We start from the raw sequence: 14,745 nt of genomic DNA, 5'->3' as shown, positions 1-14,745 counted from the left end.
AACTCAGTAGCTGCCCCCAAAAACCACATATTAGAGGGGCATAGGATGTAAATCAGATCAACCAAAGGCCTGGTTAAAAAGGAATGTTTCTCATGAATGCTTTTGTTTCTTTGTGCAACAGGAAAAGGCAAAAAATGGAAGCTGGGCAGTAGTACTCTGTCTGCTTATAGGTAAAGTAAAGGTAAAGGGACTCCCGACCATTAGGTACAGTCGTAACCGACTCTGGGGTTGCGGTGCTCATCTCACTTTATTGGCCGAGGGAGCCGGCGTACAGCTTCTGGGTCATGTGGCCAGTATCTGCTTCTGGCGAACCAGAGCAGCACACAGAAACGCCGTTTACCTTCCCACCAGCGTGGTACCTATTTATCTACTTGCATTTTGACGTGCTTTCAAACTGCCATGTTGGCAGGAGCAGGGACCGAGCAACGGGAGCTCACTATGTCGCGGGGATTTGAACCACCGACCTTCTGATCGGCAAGCCCTAGGCTGTGTGGTTTAGACCACAGTGCCACCCCTGCTTATAGGTAGCTAGAGATAAACATGTAGCGATATTACCCCACCTTGCAGCCAGCAAAGCTGGCCCTGTAAACTGCAGGAGACCTGAGGGAAGGCTGTGCCACGTGCTCAGGTTTGATCACATCGCTGAACAGTTGACACATTCTCTTCTGGTTGCAGATTCCCATACTTACAGGCTGTGCTGCACTTAATCGCTGTGTTATCAGAGGTTGCAGCGTGGAGCGTTTTCTGCCCCTGCCAAATGCATTAGCACAACAGCAGCTTTTTGCCTTGCGCTGAAATAAACATTGTAGTGTCACGTAGGAGTCGCTATCTGGGCCCCGTTCCTTTATAATCCAGTATTTGATTCTTGCTCCATTCAAACTGATATCAACAGTGTTTGATTTGGTTCAAGCAGATTAAAAACGGCTCCAAAATAGCCAGGGTAAACATTCAACGTAGCTGCGGTTTCTTCACTCTACTTCTCCCCCCCCCCCCCCCCGGGCGTTCCTTGCCTACCCCTTTCCTCCTCAAACGGAAGTGCCTTTCCTTCCCTCTTTGGAAAATCAGGTGCTGTGTTTAAGAGGAGATCTATAGTTGAGCAATTTTCTAGGCACCTGTAGATGTGCTATTATGTCACTTTTTTTCTAATTAAGGTAGAATTCCAAGAGAGTTTGTGTATGGGTGTTTTTTGTTTAAATAAGCATTTAACTCTTTAGGTTTCAGGGAAATGCAGGAGGGACATCATGAGAGCAAATGATCAATTAGCACTAAATAATCAGAGTCCAGCAATCTGGCCTTCTCAGCTTGGATGCCAAACTTCCTAAGCAAGAAAAGCAGAAGTGTCTCTTCTTTGGAAGCACCCAGTTCCATTCATTCCTTTCCCCCCCCAACCCCTGGTTACGTGCAACTGAGTAAAAGTGGCTGTTACAGTAATGTTATAGAACCGTGGTTCCCAATTGGTGGTCCACGGACCCCAGGGGTTTCACATACCCTCCCGGGGGAGGGGAGGGTCCGGGGCACCATTCACGTGACAAAAACTACCACAGAGATATCAGCATTTTCAAAAGTAGGGGGTCCATGGCTTGGCTTTTGAAAAAACGGGGGATCTACAGTACTTGGATAATTGGGAACCACTGTTATATGTTCATGAACATTCACAGGGTTGAGAGTTATAATCCGAAGTGACTTCGTGCAAGTGCATCAAAAGAACATGAGTGGAGCTGAAACCGACAAATTTTAGTTAAAAATATATATATTTTCAAAGCCTTATGATGGGAAAGGAAGTGACTGAACTTCTGATCTTCACCCAGTGGAATTATGTGTGCCTGGAGTGAGAACGGGGCCAGGTGGCCACAAAGCCCAGCCCCATAACTCCCCCTTACCCACCCTAAACTCTCCTGATCTGCTTATTACAATCCACAATTACGATGCTCCTTAGGCCCCAAGGTAGAGGTGCTACGGAAAGTATCCCTGCAAAGCCAATGGTAACAGCTGGCTCAAGTGAGTGAGCCATTCCTTTCCACACTTCAGCCAATGGCAGCCATCCACTCAAGTTGGCAAGTGGCCAATGTGACAGTCTTTCTAGCCAGTTATCCCAAGGAACGTGCTGGAGAGATGCTTCCTTGAGCTGGCGGGACCACAGTTCAGACGGCAGGTTTGAAATCCCAGCATATCCTTAGTGAATGTATCCGGTCCCGGCTTGCCCCTAATAATCTTAATTCTATAGGTGCTGCAGGGATTTCTGGGAGCAAAGAGAAGGGATCCATAGGGCAAGTGGTTAATTATTTCCCTGTTTGGCACTGTGCCGTCGGCCTTCCAGGCTGTTGACGCCATGGAAGCAAAGTTTATCGTGTGTAGTTTTAGGTTCAAGGGATTGAGAGCACAAAAGCAGGGGACACCCTTCTCTTTATGCTGGCTAAACACACTTGTGTTGGAGATAAAACTTCCCCGTGTTATCTTGTTTCCTCTTCAATCGACTTGCTGCCGCCGGACTTAGAGATGTTTAAGAGCCCTGAAGTCTTTTTGCAAGCAAGGCTCTCCCTCTAGTGGTGATAAATGTGTTTTTCACCTTTTAAAAATGTTCCGGTTTTGCCCTCCCCACTTCCAAAGGAATTTTAAGCAAACTGTGTAGCCCCTATCCCATGGGTAGGCAAACTAAGGCCCTGGGGCCGGATCAGGCCCAATCGCCTTATAAATCCGGCCTGCAGATGGTCTGGGAATCAGTGTGTTTTTACATGAGTAGCATGTGTCCTTTTATTTCAAATGCATCTCTGCGTTATTTGTGGGGCCTGCCTGGTATTTTTACATGAGTAGAATGTGTGCTTTTATTTAAAATATCTGGGTTATTTGTGGGGCATAGGAATTTGTTCATCCCCCCCCAAAAAATATAGTCCGGCCCCTCACAAGGTCTGAGGGACAGTGAACCAGCCCCCTGCTGAAAAAGTTTGCTGACCCCATTTCCTTTAATTCACTGGCAAATTATGCAAACTCCAGGCTCCTCTGGTGGTGAACTGAAAACCTCTCACCTGGTGACTGGCTTGTGTACTCCAGTACAGTGCAGTGGTACCTCGGGTTACAGATGCTTCAGGTTACAGACCCTGCTAACCCAGAAATAGTACCTCGGGTTAAGAACTTTGCTTCAGGATGAGAACAGAAATCACGCACTGGCGGTGGGTGGCCCCATTTGCTAAAGTGGTACCTCAGGTTAAGAATGGCTTCAGTTTAAGAACGGACCTCCAGAACGTATTCAGTTCCTAACCTGAGGTACCACTGTACATGAATAACCTTTTTAAAAATCTGTTGACAACACAAAATCCCTCCTTCAAAATCAGACAATGTCGGTGCCTTGGGCTGGGACACAGCCTCAGTGGCGTGGGTTGGAGGAGAGGGGTTGCTACACACACACACACACACACACACACACACACACACACACACACAGAGCCACCCACTTCTCTCCTGCAACATCACCCCCTTGAGCCAGGCAACGGGCACATGCTTTTGCAAACCAGGAAAGAAGAAGAGCAGCCTTGCTGGCTATTGTGATTTGCTACCAAGCCCAAAGCTCAAAAATGGTGTTTCATCAAACCTTACTGCAGATCGGCAGGTTGTCTTGGGTGCAGAGAGGCCCAGACCTTGTCCAATTTTTGAGGTCTCTAGCCAGAATGGAATGGGAAGGGGAAGGGGAAGGGGAAGGGGAAGGGGAAGGGGAAGGGGAAGGTAAGGGAAGAATAAGGCACCTCCCTCCAAAAAAGGCAAAATATAATTTGAATATTTATTTTAAAATGAATGCTCTTTGAGCCTTTTTCTGTTTTATTGAGGCAAAATCTAGCTTTTGTGCAACTGCGCAGTCTACCCTGCACCAAACCACATCTCTCACGTGCTTAAATTGGCCGCTCTTAGCTGAGAGTGAGGATGCCTCATTTTGGCTGGCCCAATGTGCATAACCACAAGTTGGGTCTATATCTGAGCACCGCCTCTGAGCTTGAGGCCCAGGTCAAACAGCTCTCCTGCGGCCCCTCCCAATGTAGAAATATTTGGAAGATTGGCAGTGGGAACAGAAGAGCTGTGATGCAGAAGACCAAGGCAGTTTCCTCCCCTCTTTTTTATTTAAACTTTTGAGTTTCCATGGAAGCTTCAACCAACCACCTTTGCATTTTACTAGCTGAACTGCGGAAGCTGGTCCATTAGGGCAGATGGGGCACTTCCCCACCAACCTCTGCCAGCCCACAACCAGTGTTGTCTGCTTCCTCTCCTTCCTTTTTTGGGGGGGTAGGTTGACTCTCAAGTTCTAAGTGGAATATGTATATATCATGGGTAGGCAACCTAAGGCCTGGGGGCCGGGGCCGGCCCCATCGCCTTCTAAATCCGGCCCGTGGATGGTCCTGGAATCAGCGTGTTTTTACATGAGCAGAATGTGGCCTTTTATTTAAAATGCATCTCTGGGTTATTTGTGGGGCCTGCCTGGTGTGTTTACATGAGTTTAAAATGCATCTCTGGGTTATTTGTGGGGCATGGGAATTTGTTCATTCCCTCCCCAAAAATATAGTCTGGCCCCCCACAAGGTCTGAGGGACAGTGGACTGCTAAAGAAGTTTGCTGACCCCTGGTGTATACAGTGGTACCTTGGTACTCAAACAGCTTGGCTCCCGAACAAATCGGATCCCAAACGCCACAAACCCAGAAGTAAATGTTCCGGTTTGCAAACATTTTTCAGAAGCCGGACGTCCGACGCAGCTTCCACAGCTTCCCGTTGAGTGCAGGAAGCTCCTGCAGCCAATCAGAAGCCGTGCCTTGGTTTTCAAACCGTTTTGGGAGTCGAACGGACTCCCGGAAAGGATATAAGTTCTAGAACCAAGGTACGACTCTATCAAAATACACAAGAGTGGCAATTTGGAAAGGGTCTGGCCCCCTTTCCTCAGATACTTCTGAGAAAAGCAGCCATATTCCAAAAGCACATGTGCCACTCAGGTAAACTCTACATGTGTATTTATATTGGGCATCCATCCTGGAGCGCAGCACATCAGATGAGATGTAGCCTTGGGGAGCCTTGCTTTGTAGAAAGATAATAATAATAATAATAATAATAATAATAATAATTTATTATTTATACTTCGCCCATCTGGCTGGGTTTTCCTAGCTACTCTGGGTGGCTCCCAACAGAATATTAATAATAATGATGATAATAAAGCGATCAAACATTTGGAAAAAAAAAAAAAGGCTTCTCTTGGGGCTTTGGTGCATTTGGTTTCTTGAAATGTAATCGTCTTGCCAGATCTGACAAATGGGTTCTTCTAGCAGCCAGGCATGTTAGCCGAACGATGAGAATCTCGCATGTGGGTCGTGGCGGTGATGACTGCTCCTTGCTGTTTGATCCCAACATATTCTTGCTGGAGGCTGCTGTCCGTGGATGCGAAGGTTCTGCATGGGTATTGATAAGCCAGGACAGCTATCGGCATAAGCCTGCTTCCTGTGAATTTGATTCATTCGGTTCTGGGACGAGACGGCTTCATTTCCTTGACTTTCCTGAAGAGCCCAGGAGAGGGCAGTCATGTTCTAGTTGTGTTGGCCCATGTTTGCTGCAAGAGTATTTAGGAGAGCTAATGACTCCTGCTGCGTTGGCCTCTTTGAGCAAGATTTTGTCCAGGGGTGACTCACAATTCTCATTCCCAGGATTAAGAAAAGCCAAGTTTCTTTCTCTCTTTTTTTTACAGTTTTCCCATGAGCCCAGCAGGAATGGCTCCTTTGAGAATGAATTAGAAAAAAGTCAAGTGATCAAACAATTGTCCTGAAATCAATAGTACGTGTGGCTCTTCATATGCCCCTGCCTTATACTGATTGCTGGCCCATGTAGCCTTGTAGTGCACAGTCTTGGGCACAAATCAATCCCAGCTCTTCATTCTTTAAAGGAAAATGGGGTTGAATCTGGGACTTTGTACAAGCAAGGGCCATATTTCATCACTGAGCTATGGCTCTTCCATTTCATAAAATCAAGTTGGAAGGGGTCCCAAGGGTCATTTAGTCCAACCCCATGCAAGGCAGGAATCTCAGCTAAAACATCCATGACAGATGGCCACACTACCTCTGCTTGAAAACCTCCAAGGAAGAAGAGTGCACAACCTCCGTCGGGAGTCCGTTCCACCGCCAAACAGCTCTTACTGAATGACCACCGAGGCTTGTCTGAAACTTACATTTATCTTCAGGCTTGGGAGAGGACCTCCGAAATTAAATGAGTGGAAAGTGGGACCCTTTTCAAGGATGGCATCTTGCAGCTGAGAAGCTTGCTTGGCACCAAGTTCAATGGTACATCAGCACTGGGCGAAGACTTTCTTTTTTAAATCCAGGCTTCCAGCTTATTTCTTTTACAGGCTTTAGCTGACTGTTCATGCTTCCAGAGTTTTTAAGCTACATTTTTTTAGTATCCTTAGTTATATTTTGATTTTCATTGTACTTCAGATGTGAACCATGCTGAGAATGTTAATGGAAGGGAAGGCACACAGTCCCACCCCCCAAAATAAGCAAGTTCTTTAGGCTGAGTTTGTCTTGACCAGCGAAGGGAGCTTGACCATTGTGCTCCTACTATGAACATCACCTCTCCTCTTCCTCAACAGTGGCGGCCGACATTCCTCACACAAGACACAGCTTTCACTGCTGTGAAACCAGAGTCAGGGCAGAGCCTTCAGAGCTTTCTTCAATGCAGTATATCTCTAAGGTTTGCCTACCGTCCTCTAGATCATTCGATGCTAGGTGGGGTTTTTTGGGTCTATGTGTAAAGTCCTGGTGTCCAGCTAGATTTGCTGGAGGTTCCTTTTTAGTGGGTATTGTGAGCACTCAGATCAAGGATGTTTGCAAAGGTAGGGCCATAGAGATCTAGTAAAGGTAAAGGGACCCCTGACCATTAGGTCCAGTCGTGGCCGACTCGGGGGCTGCGACGCTCATCTCGCTTTATTGGCCGAGGGAGCCAGCGTACAGCTTCTGGGTCATGTGGCCAGCATGGCTAAGCCGCTTCTGGCGAACCAGAGCAGCGCACGGAAATGCCGTTTACCTTCCCGCCGGAGCGGTACCTATTTATCTACTTGCACTTGTGCTTTCGAACTGCTAGGTTGGCAGGAGCAGGGACCGAGTAATGGGAGCTCACCCTGTCACGGGGATTCGAACCGCTGACCTTCTGATTGGCAAGTCCTAGGCTCTGTGGTTTAACCCACAGCGCCACCCGTGTCCCTTTGCAAGGATCCTTGCAAAGGTAGGGCCATAGAGATCTAGAACAACAGGCAATTGATGTTTGAAATAAATATTGTAACTTGCCAGTGGCCTCTCTTCCTGTGTTAAGGTCCCTCCAAAAAATATTATCTTGGGGAGTCGCAGCTCTAGAGGCGGCTTTTTTGAACTGCTCCCATGCCCTGGTGAAGCATGTGCTCCTGTCGTGGGTTAACTCTGGGGCTTCTAGTCCCAGCCTCCCTTGCAGATAAATGATGGGATGTGATTCCCACTTAGAAGACCTCAAAGTCATCACATCAGGAATCATGTGTGCAGCATCACTGTCCTGCCATGGGTGCTGGGACTATTAAGTTCCAGTCCAATCCCTGGTGTGGAAACATGGTCCATGTCATGGGTAGGCAAACTAAGGCCCGGGGGCCGGATCTGGCCCAGTTGCCTTCTAAATCTGGCCGACGGACGGTCCGGGAATCAGCATATTTCTACATGAGTAGAATGTGCCCCTTTATTTAAAATGCATCTCTGGGTTATTTGGCCTGGTGTTTTTACATGAGTAGAATATGTGCTTTTTTAAAAAATGCATCTCTGGGTTATTTGTGGGGCATAGGAATTCGTTAATTCCCCCCCCCAAAAAAAATAGTCTGGCCCCCCACAAGGCCTGAGGGACAGTGGACCAGCCCCCTGCTGAAAAAGTTTGCTGATTTCTATGGAACTGGCGGAAATGACTGGCAGAATCCAAGACCAGGGAGAAGAGTCGGTGGAAGAAGATTGGAAGAAATTCAAAGATTATCTACAGAAATATTGTAAAATTAAGGAATGTTAGAAAGGTGTTAGAATGAAGTTACATGGCTTTAGCAGAAATGTTATAAAGAATTAAGTATAATAGATTGTAATTGGATTAAAGGAAAAAATAATGTTAGAATTTGTTAAGTTAAATGATAGGACTGAAGTTTGAGGAAGATGCAAAGGATTTGCTGAAACAATTAATCAAAGTGGAATACAAAAAAAGGGAGGTGTGAGGAGGTCGCTGAAACAAGTAAAAGAAAGTTAATAACATTGAAAGTATAGGTTGTGTTTCTTTTTTCTTTTTTTAATTGCTTTTCTTTTATTTTTGTTATGTATATGTAATATTTTTGTTTTTGTATTGTATTGTATTGTATGGTTTTGTTATGTTTAATTCTTTTTCTTTTTCCTTTCTGTAACTTTCAAAACTTCAATAAATATTTTTTTAAAAAAGAAAGAAAAAGTTTGCTGATTTCTGGTCCATGAGGGCTGGCTAGCACCCCTCCCTTCTCTCTGCCCCACAGAAAGTTTCAAGAAATCTGGGGGGTGGAGCAGCAGGGCCTTTGTGAGCATTTGCTAGGAACACAGTCAAAGGCTCAGACTCTTTTGGGGAGAGCAAGAGAGGAGGACAAGTGGGGAGAATACATGCTTCAACTTCTCCCTAACATCTCTGGGTGGGGAGTTCCCCTGCTTAAGGTTGCTGGAGAATCTGCTGCCAGTCTGAGCAGGGCAGAATTAGGCTTGAAGAATCTGTGCCCTGACTCGCTATAAGGATGCCCCCCTGCCCCAGTAAGCAAAGGGAAATGTGTGTGGGGGGCATGGTTAGGGGGCTTAAAAGGTCCCTTTTGGTCAATTGAGGGGTATATGACTAACGGCCAAAAAGGTTGTGGGCTGGATTTAGCCCACGGGCCACCAGTAGCCCTAAGCAGATGATGCAAAGCATTTGGGTGGGTATGAAAAAAGGTCAATAAAGGGAAGCTTAACTAGCAATGCAAGGGAATGCGTGGATGGTTGATAATGAACCCTTTTGTCTTGCAAAGATGCCAAGGCAGTTGCTAGCTGGCTCCGATGCAAAACCCCAGACTGGAGGAAGAGCCTGCATCTGACTCATCTAGACAAACTGTAATTAGCAAAGTCCACGGTGGGCTTGGAGCAGCGCCTGCCTCCCTCCCTCCCTCCCCTCTCTCTCCCAGAGCTGCGTGGGCTGCAGTCCCGTTGAGAGCGAGGTGGAAGGTGTCTCATTTCAGCACCTGGACAGCTCCCAATTCCCACCTGATGCTGAGAGCCTGCCTCACCGGGAACTGTGGAAATGCACTTTCGGGAGGGAGAAGGAAGCTTTTCCTTTTTGGGGAGCACATTGTAAACCATAAAAATACTTAACTAGTTGACCAGTCATGTCGGTTCTGCTCCCCCCCACAAAAGTCCTGCCCCTCCCCAAAAAATCCTGGCTATGCCCCTGGGAGCAGACAATATTTTGTCCTTCTTAAAAAAAATAAAAATTGGAGGGGCCTTCGGGATTTGAGAAGAAACTCTCACCCGCTTCTTTCATCAGTCCCACCCCCCTCTTTGTGTTGTGTTCCTGGGAGATGCTGGGTTGCTGCAGAAGCCTTATCACAGCTCCCTCCATGAGAAGGGCAAGCATTCCTGAAAGACAAGCCTAGCACACTGCTAGTTGAGTACACATCTTTCCCTGCATTGCACAGACAGTCTCAGGCAGCTGACTTGCGGTGTTGCGAAAGGGCGGCAAGCTGGTTATTTAGGAACATAGGACCCTTCCCTGCTCCCTCTAGCTCTCCGAATTCTCTATGCAGACTGGAAGCTGCTGTCCAATGTTTCAGACAGAAGCCCTAACCTGGAGATGCCAGGGACTGAATCATAGAATCATGAAGTTGGAACGGACCCCCAAGGGTCATCTAGTCCAACCCTCTGCATTGCACCCGGGATCTTCTGCAAGCAAAGGAGATGCTCCACCACTGAGCCACAGCCCTCCCCTCTATTGAAAAGGATGCGGGGATTCTTCCACAAGAGGGAATGGCATGCATTTTGAAGCACCTGTAGCCCTCGTCCATTTATAACTTACAGTGGGGGCCACGCCCATTGGCCCTGACTCCATGTCCTCTCTCAGCTGCTTGTCCATTCTTTGATAGCCCCTTGTCGGGGACTGGGCAGAGGAGGGGGAGGAATGGTGGATACCACCTCCTCCGCCTGAACCTGCCAGAGAAGAGGGAGACAGTATAGATTTAGAACAGGGGTTGGCAGATGGTCATAATTCAGAGGTTGCAGAAGGGAGAAGCTGGGAAATATTGGAGGAAGAAGGAGGAGGAGGAGGGGGGGAGAGACAGCTGACTGACTCGGTGTCCTTAGAAAGCATGCCAGATCCCTCCTCTTCCAGAACATGGTGGGAATTAAAAGTAGGAGAACAGAAAACGCAGAGGCAGAAGGCAGAGATCAGCCACCGTAGGGATGACATATAACAGGAGAGACGGAGGGGGTGAGTCTTTACTCAGAGCAATGCCATTAATGCAAGAGAGGCCTCTCTCTGTGAATATTGAATAAAAAACTTGGTAAGAACCCTCCTTGTTTATTTAATTATTGGCTGCCCACTGTGGGAGGGATCAGATTCCCTGAAGCCTGACACCTCTCAACCGTTCCTTTCATATTGCCCATTTCAGGGAACATAGACAGTTCCCTTAGACAGAGTCAGACCATCACTCCACCAACCTTAGTATTGTCTACACTGACTGGCAGTAGCTCTCCAGGGTTTCAGACATGCATCTCTCCCAGCCATGCCAGGAGATGTCAGGAGTCGAACCTGGGATCTTCTGCATGCAAAAGAGATGCTCAGCCACTGAGCTGTGACCCTTCCCCGCACTATTAACGGTTGTATTTTTATTTTATTTTTACTCTCAGAAAGAGCCGTTTGTAGAATGGTCTGCCTCAGGTGCCAAAATAACTTGGCCAGCCTTGAGTTCTATGTACCTTGCCTTGTGTGCCAAGGATGTGGGTGGCGCTGCGGTCTAAACCACTGAGCCGCTTGGGCTTGCCAATCAGGTCAGCGGTTCAAATCCCCACGACGGGGTGAGGTCCCATTGCTCTGTCCCAGCTCCTGCCAGTTTGAAAGCACGCCAGCGCAAGTAGATAAATAGGTACCACTGCGACGGGAAGGTAAATGGCGTTTCCATGTGCTCTGGTTTGCGTCATGGTGTCCTGTTGTGCCAGAAGCAGTTTAGTCATGCTGGCCACATGATCCAGAAAGCTGTCTGTGGACAAACGCCGGCTCCCTCGGCCTGAAAAGTGAGATGAGCACCGCAACCCCACAGTTGCCTTTGACTGGACTTAACCGTCCAGGGGTCCTTTACCTTTTTTTTTACCAAGCTAAATGTTATGGGCCATCCCTCCACATTGCTGCTGAAGAGTAGTGGCAGCATCCTCTGTTCAAAAAGCGTATTCCAGAGGCAGTGTGTGTGTGTGTGTGTGTGTGTGTGTGTGTGTGTTTGTGTGTTTGTGTGTGTTTTCCCAGAGAATGTTTCCCAGAATTCTCCGCAGTGGCTTTGGTGGTAAACAAGTCCATACGAAGCCGGAATGTTTGAAAGCCACTTTCTACGGGTAAAAGCTTTTATTAAAGGGCTTTATCCGTCTAATTGCTCTGTGCTAGGGCTAATGGTGCTAGCTGCTTCATAAATAATCAAATGTTGGTTAAAAGTGATATGGATTGATTTCTGGGCATGTTGTGATTACATGTCTGATTCCTCCCTTTGTGGGCATGAGAGGTGCTTTCGTTTTGTGAGAACTTCCTCTGAGGCACCACAAAGGCAACTATGGGAAAAAAAGGATGGTGGCATAAAGTTGATTCAAAGCCTCGCTGAGATAGCATCCATTAAATCTCAGTGCCTATTTGATCATCATATTTGAGGCGGGAAAGAACACCGTCCCCACTTATACATGTAGGATTGGTTAGGGACAGTGGCATGTTTTTCATAGGTGAACAAGGCCAGAGGCACCAGCTTTCAAGGCGATGGGAGGCTGACATGGTGTGCGTGACATTATGCCTCCCTCACTAAGCCAGGCAGAAGCCTGGGCTTTGGGAAGGAGGCACCAGGCCTCTGACAGAAGGCCTCCTTCCCAAAGCCTTTGATTCCCAGGCATCTCTTAAAGGCCTTTTTACGCTGACAGGACTTTGCTTATTTGACTGGTGCTTATTTGAATTATTTTTAATGGCGCTTCACGTTTCCCAGTTGTACGTTGCCCTGGCAGCTTGTACAGTGCTACCTCAGGTTAAGAACTTAATTTGTTCTGGAGGTCCGTTCTTAACCCGAGGTACTACTTTAGCTAATGGGGCCTCCCGCTGCCGCACGATTTCTGTTCTCATCCTGAGGTAAAGTTCTTAACCCGAGGTACTATTTCTGGGTCAGCGGAGTCTGAAACCTGAAGCGTCTGTAACCTGAAGCATCTGTAACCCGAGGTACTACTGTAGTATGGAAAGAACAAAGGGAAGGAAGGGAAGAAAAGATGGCGGCCTGCAACTGTGAAGGAGGCGTAATAGCTTCAGGGTATCTAGGCTTTGTGCCTCCCTGTCTCCCTCGGAACGGAGGGAGGTATTCTGCACGGTTACCTAGAAAATTAGCTCGACTGACATTACGCTGCCCGTTCTCTCGCTTAAGAAACAACAACCCAATAACAATAATGAGAGAAAGATGGCAAAAATGCCCTTTCTGAAGCCCTGTCAGTGTCAGCAGGGTGCCTTGGAATCCGGGTGCCTCATTAGGTGGTGCTGGCAGCCCAGGGTGCCTCACCCTTGCTGCGGCTGTGCCTGTCTGCAGGTTACCCTAATGAGGCCAGCCGTGTCTAGCAATCCTTTGAGGCCTGCTGCCTTGGGCGGGGGACACAGGGTGGAGAGCTGCCTTCAGCACCGAGTTTGCAAACGGGAGAGCAGTCAGTTGCTTGCCTACCTTTTGATTAGTGCCTTGAGGCAGTGGAGAACTTTGAAAAAGCGACCGGGGAAGGGAAGGATCCCAGGCAGACAGACAGCTCCCTTGTTAGTTTCTTCTGGCAGGGGAGGGAAAGGCTGACAGGCCTCGTTTGTTTTATTCGGCTTTGAAACCCACATCCAGGCGCAAACAGCGGGGAACAGCATGGGCCCACTTTATTTCTAAGTGGTAGGTGCTCATATTCTGTTTGGCTATCAGTTTTGCTTTGGAATTCCAAGAAAACAGCAGCAGCAGCAGCAGCAACAACAGACACATCGTTGAAACCAGTGGTTAAAATCAGTGTGGCTTTGAGAGGTTCTGTCTGCCATCTTGATTCAATACAAATTCTATGCAAACACAGGCAGAAACCTACTACTCAAACTCTGGAACCATCGTGTTGAATTTGGTTACGCTATCTTAAGAGCGAATAAAACAAGCGTGTTTCCAAGCTATGTTGAAGAACGTGTGTGATGTTGGTTTTATGGTACACTGCCCAGAGATCTTACTATTATTGGGCAGTGTATGCTGTAAATACAAATATGAACCCAGCCCTGATTCTTGAGGAGTGGGAGGTGTTGTCTAAGGCTCCCATTGTGCATTCATTGCTCCCCCACAAAAAAAACCCCTCCAAATGAAACCAAATAATTCTGCAAGGCCAGCCCCCAGACCACTGCCACTTAGCCAGGCTCCTAACCATTAAAGGAGTGTGAATGCTGCCATCAAACAGTGGCGGTATGTTTTTGGTTGAAAGTGGAACACCTCTCAAATGGCAGCAAACACACTCACAAGTGGGTGTACTCGGCGGACAGCATCAATGACAGTTTTGGCATGTGACAAAAACGGACCTAATAAAGTTTGGGAAAGCCACCTCCTTCTATTCCCCTTTGTAGTACAGTAGCGTTGGGTAGAAGAGAGCTGTGTGTGTGTGTGTGTGTGTGTGTGTGTGTGTGTGTATCAGGAGTGTCACAGCCTGGTGGCAGCCGTACGCATTTGCCGTTCTTCCTGTGAGCTGTCCAATTACTGCAGCTCTGGGAAGCAGAAGTCGCATTTAAAATAACACCTGGTAGCCAAGGTGGAATTATAAGCACGACATGCTTGTTATGCAAAAAAGGTCTGTGTTTAACAGCAGCCCAGCATCACCCCAGCAAGGCGGTCAGTTCAGAGCTACAAAAGGTCCGCTTGAACACTTTTTTGTGATCTGAATCTCTTTTCCTCATCTTTCCTGCTCTTTCTCCCACCATTTTGGCATTCTCTCTCTCTCTCTCTCTCTCTCTCTCTCTCTCTCTCTCTCTCTCTCTCTCTCTCTCTCTCTCTCTCCCTCTCTCCCTCTCCCTCTCTCTCTCTCTCCCTCTCTCCCTCTCTCCCTCTCTCTTTCTCTCACCCACACACCCACACCATCCCAGACATTAGGCTGCACTGGAGTCTCTTAGCAAAGTGAAGTATGACTCCTCACCCAGCCCTCCACTCCGCTCTAGGTCTTATGGGGTTGGAGTAGCAGAATGTCACTGTAGGAACGGACTCATTTTCAGAATTTTGAATTGAAACGTGGAGGGCCAGTTGCTACCAAGGTTAGGGGTGGGGCAGTGATTGGATTCAGTTTGCCTTTAAAACTGACCCTTTCAAATCCACCCTTCCTGGAACAATGTGAGAACCAAAACACAGCCATCTTTCAATGTTTGCGCTTATCCAAATTTAGGAATTTCTCCGACCGCAAGCGATGTTTACAAAATTGCATATATTAGGTGAAAGTGTGCCCCCCCCCCCTGAATATATTAGTGAAAATG

General features: G+C 47.5%; 1 protein-coding gene across 5 annotated transcripts in view; it reads left to right on the top strand.

The window, feature by feature from the left end:
- LOC309328072 (la-related protein 6-like) overlaps positions 1 to 14,745 on the top strand; it is a 31,604-nt gene that overhangs the window by 657 nt on the left and 16,202 nt on the right. The window contains exons 1-3 of one of the 5 annotated variants that reach the window (XR_014150700.1): positions 4,580 to 4,682; positions 6,608 to 6,708; positions 9,035 to 9,369. The exons of 2 other annotated variants lie outside the window; for them this stretch is intronic. The gene's annotated coding sequence lies outside the window, so the exon portion shown is untranslated. Of the gene's footprint in view, positions 1 to 4,579; positions 4,683 to 5,257; positions 6,300 to 6,607; positions 7,224 to 9,034; positions 9,370 to 14,745 lie in introns of those variants that run through there. 2 more of the 5 variants (XR_014150701.1, XM_081837974.1) reach the window with 2 other exon arrangements.

This window comes from Podarcis erhardii (genome assembly GCF_964252035.2).
Source record: "Podarcis erhardii genome assembly, chromosome: 13".
Taxonomy (NCBI): Eukaryota; Metazoa; Chordata; class Lepidosauria; order Squamata; family Lacertidae; genus Podarcis; species Podarcis erhardii.
The sequence above is the reverse complement of the archived record's forward strand: the minus strand, read 5'-3'. Positions and strand labels throughout refer to the sequence as shown.